Source organism: Ornithodoros turicata, chromosome 1 (assembly GCF_037126465.1).
Source record: "Ornithodoros turicata isolate Travis chromosome 1, ASM3712646v1, whole genome shotgun sequence".
In the NCBI taxonomy this organism is placed as follows: domain Eukaryota; kingdom Metazoa; phylum Arthropoda; class Arachnida; order Ixodida; family Argasidae; genus Ornithodoros; species Ornithodoros turicata.
Window position 1 is genome coordinate 131,198,706 of NC_088201.1, and position 17,651 is coordinate 131,216,356.

Sequence of the window (17,651 nt, forward strand, 5' to 3'; positions counted from 1 at the left end):
GGGGACATTTCTTCCGGGGACATTTCTTCCGGTTCCCCTTCTGGACACCTTATCCTAGCCTGCTCATTCGACCCAAATGCTCAAAAGACCAATTTTTTTCGGGTCTTATGAACATTTGGGCGTTCTGATCACTTGGGCCTTATGCACACTCGGGCCATATGAGATGTAACGTCCGGATCTACGGACAACGAATTCCGCATAACCGTGCCAAAGACCAACGGTAGCAACTTCGTTCCCGGTGACGTAACGCGGATAATTGAATTCCGGATAAGCGAGACATGACTTATATCGTTAAAAGCTGTACTCCATCATAATCAAGAGCCGTCGGGGAAACTGAGTTCATTTCAAATGCAACCCGTTCACGGAAACGCCATTTAATGCAGGCCTGAATCCCGCTCAATAAAATACTCGAAAATGAAATCCAAATCAGATCTGAATGGCACTAATGAGGATATAAATCCTGATTTATGAAATCTCGGATTTCTACTCCATCGTGCAGTTTACTTACTTATTTTATTTATTTGTTCATTTCTTAAACAGGCTTCGCGTCTGATTCCGTCCAAGGACGACCGCCATTTGGTGACCAGTTGCGTCGTTAGAATCACAGTTGTTTCGCAACTTAAGGTGTTTTATTCTTATTATTTCTTGAACCAGGTGTAAGTGAGGAATCCGGAAAGCATGTCCCCGCCGCAATATTTTGCTTTTCTATTAACGATCGGTTATAAGATCGCTTGTTGCCGCATCATCCACAGTGCCAACTCATCTATCGTGCAATGTCATGCAACTTTGTGTCGCCTCATCGACTGTGCCACGTCATTCACCGCGCTGCCCCGCCATTTTAAGCCTCTTTCTGCGCGAAATCGAAGGGCCATTTTTACAACATTTCTTCTCAACACAAGATTTGATACGACTTTATGCTCTCGCCGATAAACAAGTACACTGTCTTATTATTCTCATTTATTTTTTCACCTCGCTCACATCGCTGAGACAGCCTCAGAACCGCCAACGAAGCCCGTGGTGAAACGTATTGTCGCTTTCGTTGCAAAATTTCGGAGAACAGACCAATTTTGCGGATTGATTGATTGATTGATTTTAAAAGAAAAAAATGGAGATGGTAGTCTCGAGCCACTCGGGACTGGCTACTCCAGGACGCGTTATTAATAAAAGAAAGGGAAACTACACTAACCTCGGCGCTTTGAAACGCTTTGAAAGAATAAATGAGAACATCATCACCGAGCTTGTCACCAAAAGCGAAGTCTCAAGGCACTAAAAACAAAGAGTGTCACAATGTGTCAAACAGGTCCGTCGAGACGAGAAATTGCACAAGGGCGCGCATGGCAGGTATGAGCTGATTTGCTGGCCAGCACCCAAGAACCTTTTCGGTGGAGTATGGCCGATTATCCAGGCGAGACAGGGACGACACAAGGGTACATCGGTGTGCACTGTACCTCGGGCAGTCTTGGAGTATATGATCCACGTCCTCAACTACATCACACACATCATTGTTTTGTTGCGGTAGACACGCTGGACGCCAGAGCACAGTTAATATCGTCCAGACTTGTCGCAGAGCGAAATAAATCTTCAGCTGTCGTGTTAAAAACCTTCCAGTTAGTAACTTTCTTGGTCTTACGGGGGCCTCGCAGCCCAGAGTAGCAGACAAGCAGCGGCATGTGGTCACTCCCCATGGTGTCCATATCTACTACCCAGTGAACCTCCCGGGCCAACGAAGGAGAACAAAAGGTGACATCAATACAGCTGGAGTACAGGGGCCCACGAAAAAAGGTCGGAGAGCCATCATTTAAAAGGATGGCGTCAAAATCCTCCAAGTATTGCTGTAGCAGCCGGCCCCGTACATCATCATGCGAGCTTCCCCATGCAGTACCATGAGCGTTGAAATCACCACACACGATGAAATGATTATGGAGAAGCCGAAAAAAATCCGTGAACAGATTATCTTCAATGCGTACCGACGGAGCAATGTATACACTAGCAACAGTCATGCGTCTAGAGCGCAGACGCACGCTGCACACGACATATTCAAAATCATCATCCGATGACCCACCAAGGAGTACACTTGGAATGTCTTTTCTGACGCACAGCATCGCCCGACTAAGCCCTGTGCGTCTCTCAGAGCGGTATATAACGTAATTTGAAAGTCTGAAAGAAGCCTGCACCCGGGCTTCACAAAGAGCGATGAGGGGAAACTGGTGACGATAGACGAAGTTTCGAAAGTCGCTTAACTTGTTTTGAAGCCCATTACAATTCCACTGGAAGATGCAAGTCCTGGAATAGCTAGTGGCCATCGCTGTTATCCGAGGGGCACGCTTGTTGGTAACGACTCAGAAGGGGCTCCAGCGTGAGTAACGCTTGCACTTCTGGAAGCTCAGTAAAAGAAGGTAACGACTTGAGTATTGAACGTAGGGCAGCTAAGATAAGAGGCAAAATGGCTGTGAGAATGTCACAGTTCTCCCGGTTACTGTTTCCTTGTGTGTCTCTGTGGCTAGGACATCCACCATGTGGCACAGACCGTGGCAAATCCTGTTGAACTCGAGCTGAAGACGATATTCCACGAACACTATTGAGAACAGCTTTTTCCGGGGCAACCACTTCAACAAAAGACTTTTTTGGTGTGGGTCGCCGAGCCTTTGGCGCTCTTTGCGTAGACCCTTTCGAAGTAGATTCCGCACGCGAAGGCGGGGAGGCGCTAGGCGGTGTCACTTTTACGTAGCTCGGGTTCGGACAAGCGGCTGTCTTGGCATTGAGGTCGCCCGATGACACCTTGCGGACGTGAACCGCAGCTGCAGCTCTTGCGACCTTGCACGCGCCATACGAAGCCACATGGTTCCCACCACAGTTGGCACATTTTGGCTCACGCCGTGATGTGCACGCTTTAAAATCATGAGGGCCTGCACAGATTTTACATCTCTGGGAACTGCGACAATCACGCGCATAGTGACCAAACTTCTGGCAGTTGTAACACTGAATTGGAGGTGCAATGTACTCCGTTACTGGGTGCGTCGTGAAGCCCAAATTAACCTCAGTCGGCAGAGACTGTCCAGAGGCAAAAGTGAGGATGACGCTGGATTTCTGGTAAGCCGTGGAAGACCCATCATCCTCCCTTCTGTAGACCACTTCTCTCTGCACAGCACACACTCCATAGGGTTCTAGATATTCTAGAAGATCCCTCTCAGAGTACCATCTCGGGATGTTGTGGATTCTCCCCATTGACTTAAGATACGACGCCGGTACACACGTATGGACATCAATACCAGCTACACATTGTAATTTCAGGAGGTTATTCGCTGCCCCTTCTGAAGGTACGCTGATAACGAGATCTCCATCCTTTGTAATGCGATGCGAAAGAATCTTCTCTTGGGTAGCAGTCATCACGTCACTTGCGATGCGGTTAGGGTTCACTTTCCAGAACGACAGTTCTGGCTTTACCCGCCTGAAGACAATAGGAATGCCAGTCGGCCGACTTCTCTTGTAAGAAACAACCTGGAACGGCCTGGTATCCGAGTCAAAGATCTCCTTTTCTGTCCCATCTGACATCTCTTGTTCAACGATCAAGGTGCCATCCGATGAAAGCTCATGGGGGTCATCTTCTTCGGGATCCTCTCGAAAGCGCTTACACCGTGACTGCGACGGCTCAGGAGGACCCGTCGAAGGAGCAGAAGCAGCACCTGGGACCACTGGGGCGTCCATCGCCACCACACCAAGAGCAAGTAGGGCACTCGGCGGCGGCCCCCTCAGCAGCGTTAAAGACGGCGTAGAAGTAATTAGAGCAGAAATAAGTCGCAGAAACAGAAATATTTTGCAGAGAAGAACAACAGAGCAGCTGTTCTGAGCAAACTTCTTCTTCTTCTTTTGCGGAATCGTAGCAATCCAGTACGCTTTTTCACTGACGATTTGTCTCGCGAAGTAAAGCCCCGGATTATAATAATTTTTACTTTCACTCATATATACATATACAGCGTGCGTCACGTAAAATTGACCAAATATTTCTTAAATTCCTGATTTGATTTTCTTCCTGAAAACTCGGTGAATATGTGTGTTCATTATGCGGCCTACCTAAAGGTGGTACGGCATCAGTTATTAGTGTAGGCGTCAATGAACCTTCATATTAATCTTCTTAATCGGTGGAAATATGCTGGTAGTTTCAATTTCAAGGTTGAAAACCACGACCTTGATGGTATCCAAACCGCAAAAGAAATCGAAACAGAAGCATTTTTCTGTGATCGAAACTACAGAAGCGTATAAAAATAATCCGTTTTATCAAGGCTGTTTTTGCAAAATGCTGTGAGGGTAATGTCCAGCTTAGTGATAAGTAGACTAATTTCTTTTTTGGTTTTCTTTTTTTTTTCGTCGCGAGACAACTGAGATCATGAGCGATGCCACAGCGGTCGGTCTGTGGATTGCTTTTGCCCACATGAGGCTTCTTTAACGTGCTATGAAAGCTCATCACACGGCACGCCGTATTTAACGTCCCTCGCGGAAGACTGCGTGTGTAAGCAACTTGTACCCTGCCACCAAGTCGCTGCCGTCCTCGGCCAGGTTCGAACCCGCGATCTCGGGATAAGAAGGCTAACACGCTACCGACTGAGCCACTGAGGCCGAAGTAGACTAATCCACCGGCAGATTTTAACCCTGACTCCGGGAAATACAGTGGGCGCGCATATAAGCCCTGTGGTGGTTTTGTGAAAATTTTGGCCGCCAAATTATTTTTGCTTTGTTCGCCATTGTACATACTATATGGTGGGACGCCGGAAAGGTTATCACTATAACCAACAACTTTATTATGATATATATCAGTATAATCTGTCGGATGACTCCATAGCGTTATCCTACAAGGGATGGAATTTCTCTGGGTAGGTGAACATCGGAAACGTCTTTTTCTACGTCACATCTCAGGGAGCGGTCCTGCTTCGTCGCGTGTGGCCGCCTCATCCAAACTGCCACCCCATCCACCGTGCCGTGTCATCCGGCTTGGTCATTCACTATCATGCAGAAACCGGTGTTTGTTCACTGTGCTGTCTTCATCAGTTTTTAATCCACTCTAAATTTTAAATGTGCGGGATCGCACTTGGAGTGAGTTTGTTTGTTCGCTTGTAAGGGGAAAAACAGCAATAAATAGTGTTATCTAACAAGCATGCACTTTGCATTACAAATCGCATAGCGAACTTGAACACGGCGCTTCATCATTTTTTATTTTTTATTTGCTTTATCCATCTGAAATTTTAAATTATAAACCACCGCATAGAGGAGACACGATTGTTATGGTTCTCACGGGTACGGTGCCTTTTGTTCGTGCCAGATGAATTCAGGCTGCACTGATCGTGACCTAATCAGTGCACATCACAGAACTGGGAGGCCTCGCTGATGCTCAGCTCCAATGCTTCTCTGCATACTTGCAGAGCTTCTGGATAGATAATAAGAGCATGAAAGGATTGTGGAGCCAGTTCGGGCAAGTTGGTCCTCGAATGACAAATGCCGTTGAAGGATGACATAATGGAGTTAGCAACGAACTCCCCAACAGGCATCCACAGCACGGGGTACTCATAGAACTTCACTATAACACGACCCCGTGGCTGTTGCAAAGCCGTCCGACCAGCAGGTGGTACGACGAGACCTTGAGCTCTTTCGCGTTCAACTGAGCAATAAATGATTTTTGTTTGCAACAATATAAACCGAAGTTATGTGTATGTTACTGTTTGCGGGACGTGTGCCTTTTCCTTTGTATTTCCAAAAGGCGATGACCAGATCGCGGATTTGCATCTTTTGCATATTTCTTTCCTGAATATACACGGCCTCAAATAGGGATCGGAGCCGAAACTGATCCCGAACCGAAAACCCCTAAATACCCGTATTTTTCGCAGAACCGGAACTGAACCGAACCAAAATATTTTTTCTCACGTTGAACCGAACCGGAACTGAACCGGAAAAAAATTTACGGCGGTTAGCGGTTTGCTAAGCGGTTCAGACGTAATGTGCTTTGTGGGAGATCGGAACGACGAGTGACACAGAGGATTGATCCGCGTTGCCAAACAAATTCGAAACCGAAATAGAAGAAAACGAAACTTGGACCCAAGCGCGCGAGGTATGACATCCTAAATGACATCATAAATACAATTGCATTGGGGATTGTGCAATGGCGATTAAAATTTCTTGCTCCTAAAGGAGAAAAAGTACCGTTTGGCTGCGTTTCGGGAAGGCGCCATTTAGTTCAACAGGCCTGAGCCAACACTGGGCGTGCACGCTAGTTTATGTTAGGTGGCACAATTGCGATTACGAAGTTTCTTTTGTTTCTCATTCTTATGAGGTCGGTGACGGTTAGCTCCTCTGAAGAACACTTGCCGTGAAGGACAGTGCTATAACACTCGTCATAATTCTCTTATTCTGTAAATAATATTTTGAGCTGTGAAAATAACGGCCTGTCCCTGAGCAAGATAGTGTATACAACGAGTGAACGAGTACAGCATGGACCTCACACTGCAACATTGCAACTATGCAACGTTGTACAGGAAATGCAGATCTATAACACGCAGTGTTGCTGCGAAACACTGCTGTGTTGGCAACAACAACAAAATTACATTTCTGTTATTTGAGAATCGTAAGGATGTGCTCACTTTTAACCCATGGCAATCTGCTACGGTTTCCTGAGCCGGTTCGAACCGATATTTTGCTCTGCTGCGGAGCTAAGCCCGAACCGAACAAGTATGCCTAAACCTGACAGCGGACCAAACGGAACAAAAAATAACGGTTCCGATCCCCGGCCTCAAATGAAGTGCATGTGCACGCTGTGGGGCTGTATGAACACGGTAGCGTGCGCTTTATAGTGCGTGAAAATGTATATTTCGGATGTTAGTGTTAGTGGATAAGGCCTTGCATATCCAGGAACGGAATATGCAAAATATGCAAATCCGCGATCTAGCCATTAACCTAAAAACAATTACTGCATATAAATCCGAGGTCTGGTGATGACGCCTTGTGGACCCACTGCCAACGACTACAAGCAGTCCAAGTGGTGCTGGCGGTCCTCTAGGTGGAGCAGGGTCTTTGATCTACGTCCCCGTAAATGTCTGGTTCAACACTCTGCACCCTATCATCCTTAGCTACCCAAACGCGGCTGACAATTTTTCCTTTCACTCAATTTTGATTTACCCATTTCAGCTACAGTACAATTTTTGCTGTCTTCCGTTCAAATTTACCTGACCCTGCCGCTGCAGAGCAGCTTTTATGTTCAATTGTTCAATCAGCGGCCACATGTTGAGACATTTCTACCTCAAACATCACAATTCCAGTGTTCAGTTTGTTTTGTTAGCTAAGAAAATTTGTCACATGTTTTCGCTCTGGTAGAAGAGCCCCTTGACACAATTGTAAAAAAGAGCCTCGTTGGAGAAATTCTGTGTAGTGTTGAACAGGCACGGACAACACTAACTCAAAACACATGCACATTTGAGTACTTAACACAAATATCGTCGTTCGTGTCACAGCCCTTTGTTCTTGAGTGCTATAGGACGCGTTGTAGATAAGCGCGGTGTTTACGCTTCTAGTGCTGTGTCCAACACCATCCCACATGAAAGCATTTGTAAATCAAGTCCCTTTCAGATGAGGCAGTCATGTGGTCGAAATATATATTTCGACCGGAATATATTGTCAATTGAAAAACCATTTCAAATCTCTACTTATCGAACCCAGGAAAGTGGGGAGATGTGCGCGCATATGGGCCTGTAGCTCTCGGCCAGGCGGCGTTGCGATCAGCGGACGACAGCGCCGCATGTGGAAGCAAATCGAAACAATGGTCCGCACAAGAGTGTTTCGGTTTCGCGGGTTTCGCTCTGGCGCAAGCAAGCAATGTATCGCATCCTGCGTGGGTTTGAAAAGCTGGAGGTCATTGACGATTGGGCAAGTTACTAGTCAATGTTTTCGGCGTCGACGAAGCATCGGACGGTAACGAAATCGTCGTTAATGCATTTCGGAAGACGTGATGGACAGCGTGGTTTATAGCGTCCGGTTCGAGGTGAGTCGGCGTGATCGTACGTATTATTTGTTAACTGTACATCAAAATGATATACCTGATCAGAAAAACATTGAATGCACATTTTACCCGCACTGAAAGCTTATTTAACTCAATTTCGGTACCTCTCCATCACAGGTGTCCAAGTGCTCGTGACAGTTTATGTTGCGTCGTGTACCTGTAAAGCGGGAATTGCGGGAAAATGTAAGCACGCGGCAGCAGTCTGCTGCTACCTGAACAAGGAAGAAGACGCCACATCTACGGGAAACAACAAAAGAGGGGCAAGCCAAGCTCAAAGCCGCAGGCGTGACATGACAAAGGGTATCGCCGACTTATTTCCGAGTACGTATGTATAATGTGGACAATGCGCTTTCCTTTAGGCAGGAGCTCGGGTGCAGACCTTTCATATTGTATTTTTAGAGCTGATGAGGCTACAGTCATCTCTGCTGCATCGTTGATCATTTGCCAATGATCTTTCTCTACTGAATGCTGCTGCTGTACCCTGCTGCATCGTTGATCGTTGGCTATTCTGTTATTCTTCAGCATTTTATATGTTTCATCAACCACTATCGTACCGTGTACCTAGTACGTTGCCTCAAAACAATGCTTTATTGCTCTTGGTAATAAACAGCTTGCATCTGATATATTTCTCCTTGTTTGTGTAATGTAGGTATATCAACCCAATGTCTCCCGCTGCAAAAAGAAAACCGCCTGGTGATATCATTCACGCGTACCCAGACATAGTTTGTCCACTCGCTGAGGTCCTTGAGTCTGAACAGAGGGGAGCCTTACAGTGGGACTGTAAAGAGGTTCTGAACGGCATTTTCGACAATGTAGTAACGGGAGAGCAAACGGAGAATCTATTTGATCTTCTAAAGTGCATATATCATACTGGGCCAGTTGGGGAGCTAAAGTGGGTCGCGATAGTATCATCGTCTACCCTGCCATCTCATCCACCGAACTGAGTCATCCATGCGGTTAAGACATCCACAGAGCTGAAAGGTCCATGCGGCGTCATCTCATTCGCCGAGTTGTTTCATCCAACGTGCCATCTTACCCACCAGTGGATGCGGTGACATGGAATCCTGTCTTGTGTATGAGAGGTGCTGTTCTTCTTTCTAATATTCCCTGTACAGATAACCAGGACTGGAAGGTTTTTGATCCCCCATTATTTCCTCTGTTCTTGGAAAACCACTACAACACAAATGGCGAATACAAAGCGGAAAGTACACTGATGTTTTTATAAAAAAAAGATGCGTTTACCCCAGCTTGACGCAGTAACATTCAAGAACGATAAATAATCATACTTGTCAGTACATCATCAGTACACAGTGATAGAAAAGTATTGTTGGATAGATAAGTAGTCGGCTCATTGTGTACTGAGGGTGCCACCTGTACGGGTGGTGAAACGTCTACTTTTTATTTCTTAAGTTATTGCGTCAAGCCGGAGTAAACACAGTTTTTTTACAGTACGTAATCTCCCGGCTGTTGGTGTATTTTCTAACATTTTTGTTCCGCACCTTTGTACTTCCTTGACCTTGTAATAAATGCTTTCAACACAAACAGCTGCAAGTTGAGTCGTCCATCCGCGTCGTAGCTAAACGACGGCTCTTCAAATTATCATGTGTCCGTGTCAGTAGTGTTTATCAGGTTTATCAGCGAAAAATCTCCAGGAAGAGACACTGTCTCATAAGTGCATACGTGGTCTCTCAGTACATTAAAAGTGAGGCGAAATAGTGACACAAACAGCTTCTGAGTGTTACACTGAGCATACACTTGAACTGTCATACAACACGCCGCATTCATTTTGCCTAAACGTCTTTGTTGTAACTTTTCTTTTCGCTTTTCCCGGGGAAAAGAACGCACACCGAATTGTCCGTTCACCGAAATGTCCTAGACGGTCCGGGTTGAAAGCCGTTTGATCGAAGGCGTTTGATCGACGCCGTTTGTTCGAAGAGAGTTCAAAGCTCCGTGCAGTGTGTTGTCCGCACCTCTTTTTCTGCAACTTTTGACTCGAGCACACGGTGCAGGCAATCCTCTGCTTTTTTTATTTTATTTTTTGCAGCCGACGAGGGGAGACCATTGGTTATTTGCAGACGCATTTACGAACAGCACAGTTGAATAGAACAGTGGGGATGAATCCGGCGAACCAGTAGGACACATATTGAAGAAAGTGGCCTCAGGTTGGAAGCAGACGTTAGTCTGTGCTTCTTCTGGGCACCCTTCTCATTGCTGACGGCAGTGATTTCCCCAGAAATTCACTGCGGGGGGGGGGGGGGTAGTTTGGTGAAGGTTCCACTTACGGAATTTTTCTTAGACACGGAAAGATAAATAAATAATTGGGGTTTACGTCGCGAGAAAACTGAGATCATGAGCGACGCCACAGCGGTCGGTCTGCGGATTGCTTTTGCCCACCTGCGGGTTCTTTAACGTGCGATGAAAGCTCATCACACGGCACCCCGTATTTAACGTCCCTCGCGGAAGACGGCGTGTCTAAGCAACTTGTACCCTGCCACCAAGTTGCTGGCGTCCTCGGCCGGGTTCGAACCCGCGATATCGGGATCAGAAGGCGAACACGCTACCGACTGAGCCACCGAGGCCGGTGGACACGGAAAGAATCATAGCACAGTGGTGGCATATCTGTGCAGGTTTCCCATTTTATTTGTACATGTTACTGTGTTAAAGCACAGTACGTTAGGAAACAGATTCATTATGAACGGCATTTCAACATTAAGATGCACAATCGCACGACCGACAAAGAAAACAGTATGCACCTTGTCTCACGTTGCTCAACGAATACCTAGCAACCAACGGTGAAAACCTTAGACGAAAAAAAGCAGGATACCTCCCTTGATTGAGTTAAGCGCAAACGGTTCTTGATGATCCACATTGAGTTTGCGTGCCCGTACGCATTTTTGTTCGTATATGCGCGCAATATATGCATTGAACAGTCACTTTCAAATGATTTTGGACAAATGCATTGTTTTGCGGTCCTACAGCCCAAGTTTGACAGTACAGGATGTAATACGCTGCGCCGGACTCACTACCAGAACGTGTTGGTGGCCGAGCTGGGTAGGGTCACCTGAGAATGATACAGATAAAATGGTTAAAAAGCAAGCGAGCTGGTGGCTAAGATCCATGACGAAAACCCGAGACTGGGAAAAAGACGAAAAACAGACGACACAACACAAAGTCTCAAAAACTTGAGACTTTGTGTTGTGTCGTCTGTTTTTCGTCTTTTTCCCAGTCTCGGGTTTTCGTCATGCACCTGAGAAATTTCAGGAGGGGGGGGGGGTTGCAAAAATGCAGGGAGGGTGTACCATCCCCCTGGGGGGTGTCTAGGGAAATTCCTGGCTGACGGCATATTTAAACGGGATCTCAAGTGGATCTGAAGGGATCTAAAGTGGATCTGCATCTGAAATGGGATAGCCACAGGAGCGCGAAAGTGTGGAAAGTCTGTGGATGCTAAGTAGGAAAATTAGGGTACATATCTGCAGTCTGAGATCACTACACATCCGAAAAAATCCGAAAAAATGAAAAAATAGAGAAAGTACAAAGTTCAGCTGCCCTACTCATCTTGTCCAGGTTTCGGAGGACTCGTTCAGTTACATGTATGTGCAAGAACTAAATTTAGATTCACTCGTACATATGCGCAAAGCAAATAAACTAAAGCTGTTCTTTCTCCTATACAATGGTTAGTTGATTACAAACATTAATGATACATTGTTAAAATTTGTCCACGGTCGACGTGAATAAGTCATCCAAGAATGTCACTGTTTATTTTATTTACTTATTCGTCAAAAATGTTTATTATTTGATATGAATTATTTGTCAAAGGGTTGGGGGATTAATGGTTAAAGTAATGTATGGCATGTTAAATGTTCCTTAGGATAACGTCATTTAAAACTGAAGCTTTCCTTTGTTCCTTTCTTTTGTCATCTTCAATACTCCAGCTGAAGCAATAAATAAAATCAATCCAACGACCGCTGCCGTTTCGACCAAACGGCGTTCCATCAAGTGTCCCGGAACAGTCCTAGACCCCATTCTCCTGTCGTGCGTTTTCGGGAACGCTGACCTGAAGGAAGGAAATGGGACGGGTTCACTGGGAGGCAGTTGGGAGAAGCCGATTGTTTTACACCCGAATATTGTGACGAGAGTGTACAGGGCATAAAGGTATCCACCAACAGCGCACGTGTTGGACTCAGACACTTGACTGTTGCAAGCGAAGATGGACGTCCAGTTTATTGCCACACAAAAGGGAAAAGACGCGTTACTTGTTGACGGTTACAAGTATGTTTTTCAACGGCACAACCTGATGAATACCACATTGCGATGCAAGGAATATTAGAGCACAAACAACTGCCCTGCTGTAGCTTGGACGTTTGAGAGGCACCTCCAGGAATTCACTGGTAAGCTACATCACATAGCTCTCTATTTAGGCTAGAAACTTCTGCACAATATGCAACCTAACGTCCTCTCACTGCGCCACCTGATTTGTTATAGCTAGGGATCACAGTGTGCGGTGCGTGACTGAAGAAGCAAGAAATCAAACAAGATCACAACAATCAATAGCAAGAAATCAAACAGCCGCGGGAAAATGAAAAAAGCAAAGAAAGGAAGGAGAGAGCACAAAGATCATACAGTTTGGTCACGGAAGGACAGATCTTGTGTTCCGAAGGGGTGGTCATAGGCTTTGACGCTAAGAAGCGTGAATTTTATTTCTTCTTTGCGGTGTAAATTGTGCTACAGCGTATCTTGTGAGCAGTCAGCTCCCCATAGAGACATTTTTGCACTTTTATTCTGTAAGGCACAGCGATGAAACGACGTGATGATTTGACTGACATTGTCAGGAATGAGCATGGTTTCTCGTTATTGTAATTGACTACTACGTCTCACAACATGACTGGTGCTTGTGTTCAAGGATATCACCCCCCCCCCCCCGCGAACCTGCTCGCGCAAGAGAGGACAGGCTGCGGGAAAGTCTAAAACAGATGACTCGAGAGCAGCCACACACGGCAGCTCTTGAAATTTATAACCAAGAAACTGTGGGCCTCGATAGGCTTCAGGTAAGTAGAATTCAGAAGCAGTAACATTAAGCAGAACCCAACTGCTGTTATTACTATACATTATGTGTGTTCTAATTGCCACTACATGCAAACTTGTTGGGTGTGGTGACAAGCATCCTTCACAAACGTTACCAGCAAAAGATCAGGTGGTATGGTTGTTTCACACAACACTGGAGCGCGAGCTCAGCGTTGTAAAGTGGTAGTTTTTTGTGTTGAGTGTTTTTTAGCAGAAAAAAAAAGAAAAGACACACAGAGAGAGAAAAGCATTCGTGTGGCGTACGTTACTGGAAATAGTTGCGATGACTGTTTCTCAATGCGCTCTGCAACTTCCGCGTTTACACTATGGTTCTAATGTCAATTAGTAAAAAGTCTGTAAATGGGTTAGTCTGTCCAACTAAGAGCAATACAAAATATAATGGCAATCACATTAAGCGATCTTAACTTATTCCTAAACCCTTAGAGGATGATTGCTGAGGCACACTGTATAATAGAGTATTAGCACAGTTTACTGAAGAAACAAGGGGAACAAACACGATACAACAACACACAGACAGATACAACAACCTAGAAAGAAAAGCCTCAGAAGAATACAAAGATCAGCACTCTATTTACATCAGGGATATTCCAGAAAAGAGGGACAAAAAAATGGGCCACAACGGCATATTTCCAAATGCAAAATACTGAAAAGAAATAGGCTTTTCAACAGTAGAGAAGCTAATATGGGAGTGCTTGCTCATTCCAGGTAGGCGATGAAGTTCTCGCCTCGCTGCCATCATATCATACACTGCAAGGTACGATATACAGAGAGAGGAGGAGAAATGAGCCTCCCTTGCCACGGACAGCTGCAGACATCGAACTCAGTGGCCATTACAGCAGCACAGCCAATGGAAGAAGATTTTTCTTTTTTAGTCAAGCAAACAATGGTAAATACACTTTATGTTTTTCAACTGATGAGCAGCTTCGGCTGCTGTCCGAGGCAAGAGAAGTGTTTGCCGATGGCACTTTCTTTACGTGCCCTGAGCTCTTCCATCAACTTCTCACCCTAAGTGTTGACAAAGATGACAAACACCTGATCGTGGCATTTCTCTTCATGAGCAGCCGAAGCAGGGAGGATTATGTGTTTGCCTTTCGAACGGGGCTGCAGAAGATACAGGATAGAAACCTTTCCATAAACATAAACCTGGAGTATACGCGCAATGACTCTGAGCAGGCCCTCATCGCAGCACTACAGTCAGTGTTCACACCTGCTCGACATCGGGGATGCCATTTCTATTTTGGCCAAGCAGTGTGGCGAAATGTTCAGGCACATGGCTTAGTTACTGTGTACGAGCAGAATGAACAATTCCGAACCTTGTTCGGCAAATGGTCAGCCTCACTTTCTTGCCTGTCGCATTCGTACGCAATGCATGGGATACGCTGAAGAGGACTGCACCCCAAATGCCCCACGTGGAGGAGTTCAAAAGCTATTTCGAAGCTACATGGATCAGAGGACCATATCCCTGTGCAATATGGAATCAGCACGGTAACAGGGGACCCAGGACAAACAACGCAACAGAAGCATGGCACAGGTACGAGTTTAGTTCTGACAATGCATATGTAAAGTGAGAAAGTGGGCTAGCTATTTTATTTATTTATTTATGCCAATACCTCATATGCCCGCGAGGGGCGTTACATGAGGGGTGTGTGAACGAATAATACGACAAGAACTATACATCACACAATGAATATATTAATATAAACTAGCACACGAGGTTACATATGTTCAGTAACACACAAACAAAATAGTACAAGTAAATGAGACACACTTTATAATTCAAAAAAGGAACACAACTGTCTACGAAATGCAGAAACATCAGAGATGATGGCGATGGATTGGGAAGGTCATTCTAAATGTCAATAGCATGTGGAGAGAAGGAATGGAGAGACTGGGATGAACGACAATGGATATGCTCAACTTTGCATGTGTGATCAGTCCGGGCGGAGACGTAGTGTGCTGGTGCAATGAAAGAGGGTCGGATGGCTTGATTGAAGACTTGTGAAAGAGACACAAACAAAAGTATCTCCTACGGAGTGCGAGAGGGGCAAGATCGATGGATGACTTTAACAAGGTAATACTAGACGGATATGAATAGTTTGACAAAATAAAACGGGTTGCACGATTTTGAATGGACTCGAGAAGATCCGTAAGAGTTGAGTGGTAGGGATCCCATATGCTGCAGGTATACTCTAATTTGGGTCTAATTAGGGTTAGGTAAGCAAGACGTTTGACGTCCGGGGGAGCAGGCCTAACGTTACGACGTATGATGCCAAGTTTACGATTTGCATCCTTTACAATGGTATGAACGTGATCTGACCAGGAAAGATATGGCCAGAAAGAGACCAAAAAGACCAGGAAAGAAAGATGTTGATGAGAAATGAAGTCCTAAATACCTGTAGTTATCAGAAGTGTTGACAACCGACTCGTCAATGTGGTATTGATAGGCAAGGGGGGACCTAGAGCGAGAAAATGGAACATGGCAGCACTTGGAAGCATTTAACGGAAGACGCCAAAAGGAACACCAGTTGGAAATTGACGCAAGGTCTTGCTGAAGGGTTATTTGGTCTGAACGGGATTTAATAGCACGGTATAATACGCAGTCATCGGCGAAGAGCCTGATGCAGGATGAGATGGAGTGCGGGTGGTCATTTATAAATATAAGAAATAGAAGAGGACCAAGAGCAGAACCTTGGGGTACACCCGAAGAAACACGGAGGAATGCCGAAGAGGAGTTGTTTACAATGGTTGTGTGGCGGCTCGCCAGCGCGACGATAACGATGGCCATCTTCATCTCGCGCATGCTCGCGCTCACACCACGCATTCACCTTCCATCGGATTAAAAAGCACTTTGGCTCGCAACCTCTCTCTGCCTGGTCGCTTTCTCTGGGCCTCTACATTTTGGTGACCCGAACGTGCAGCAATCATGCCTAACCAAGAAGACACGCCACTCGAACCGTCACCCCCATCTCTCCCCCAGGTAAATGTTTCGGAAATTAAGCTTCCGAGTTTCTGGAACAACGACCACTCGCTTTGGTTTGTACTCGTCGAAGCAGAATTCGCGAAGCGCCACATTACAAGCCAGCAGACCAAATACCATCATGTTCTAACGTCTCTCTCAGCATCCGTCATGGCAGAGGTCCGGGACATCGTCGTTAACCCTCCCGCTTCTGACCCCTATGACCATCTTAAACAAGAGCTAATTAAGCACCTCTCCGAATCGCAACAGCAACGCCTGCGTCAACTCCATACAACCGAAGAACTGGGTGACCGTTCCCCGACTCAGTTTTTGAGACGAATGTACCAACTCCTCGGCGATGAATCTTCCGCCTTGGACGAGTCGATCCTCAGAGAGCTTCCTCAAACAGTCCGGATGATACTGTCAGTGTCGGCCCACCCGCTTCCTGATGCTCCGACAAACCTCGTTGTCGATGCTTCCACAGACACGGTCGGCGCGCGGTTCTTCAACAGGAGATCAATGGCGCCTGGACGCCACTTGCGTTTTTCTCCGAACCCCTTCGACCCGCCGAGCGAAATTACAGTACCTTTGGTCGCGAACTACTCGCCGCATACCTTGCCATCCGTCACTTCAGGTACTTTCTTGAGGGCCGCTCATTTTATGTCCTCACAGACCACAAGCCCCTGACATACTCCATGCACTCAAGTCACTCTTCGCTGAGCCCACGTGAAATCCGCCAACTAGCTTTCGTGTCCGAATTTACAACTGACCTTCGGCATATTCGTGGCGCCGACAATGCCGCAGCCGACGCTCTGTCACGCATTGCTGTATCTTCCGTCGCCACAGATGACCCCATCGACTTCAGTGCCATGGCTGAAGCCCAAACACATGACCAAGAGCTAGCCCGCTTACGCACCTCGTCTAGCCTGACTTTGCAAGATGTCATCCTTCCCGACACCAACATCTCCCTCACATGCGACACCTCTCTACCGGTGCACCATGTCCCTTCGTTCGAGAGTCTTTACGCTTCACTGTCTTCAGGACACTCCACTGCCTTTCCCACCCCGGCATCCGTGCCACCCAGCGCCTCGTCACTGCGCGCTACGTCTGGCCCCACATCAATTCAGACATTCGCAAGTGGACACGTTCCTGCCTGCAGTGCCAGAAGGCGAAGATTACCCGGCACGTCGTCACACCACCCCAGAAATTCCCACCACCGAAGCATCGTTTCGGGCATGTGCACATCGATATTGTTGGGCCGTTACCATCTTCAAGAGGCTTCCGATCGTTACACCCGTTGGCCAGAAGCCCAACCCATCCCAGACATCACGACAGATTCCGTCGCCCGCGCTTTCATGGCAACATGGGTCGCCCGTTTCGGCGTCCCAGCCGTCATCACCACTGACAGGGGTCGGCAATTCGAATCGAAGCTTTTTCAAGACATTCTCCACTTCCTGGGCTGCCGTCGCAGCCGCACAACAGCCTACCACCCCTGCAGCAACGGTCTCGTCGAACGCCTACACACGAAGACCGCGCTTCGTTGCTGCCCTGACCCCTCGTCTTGGGTTGACAATC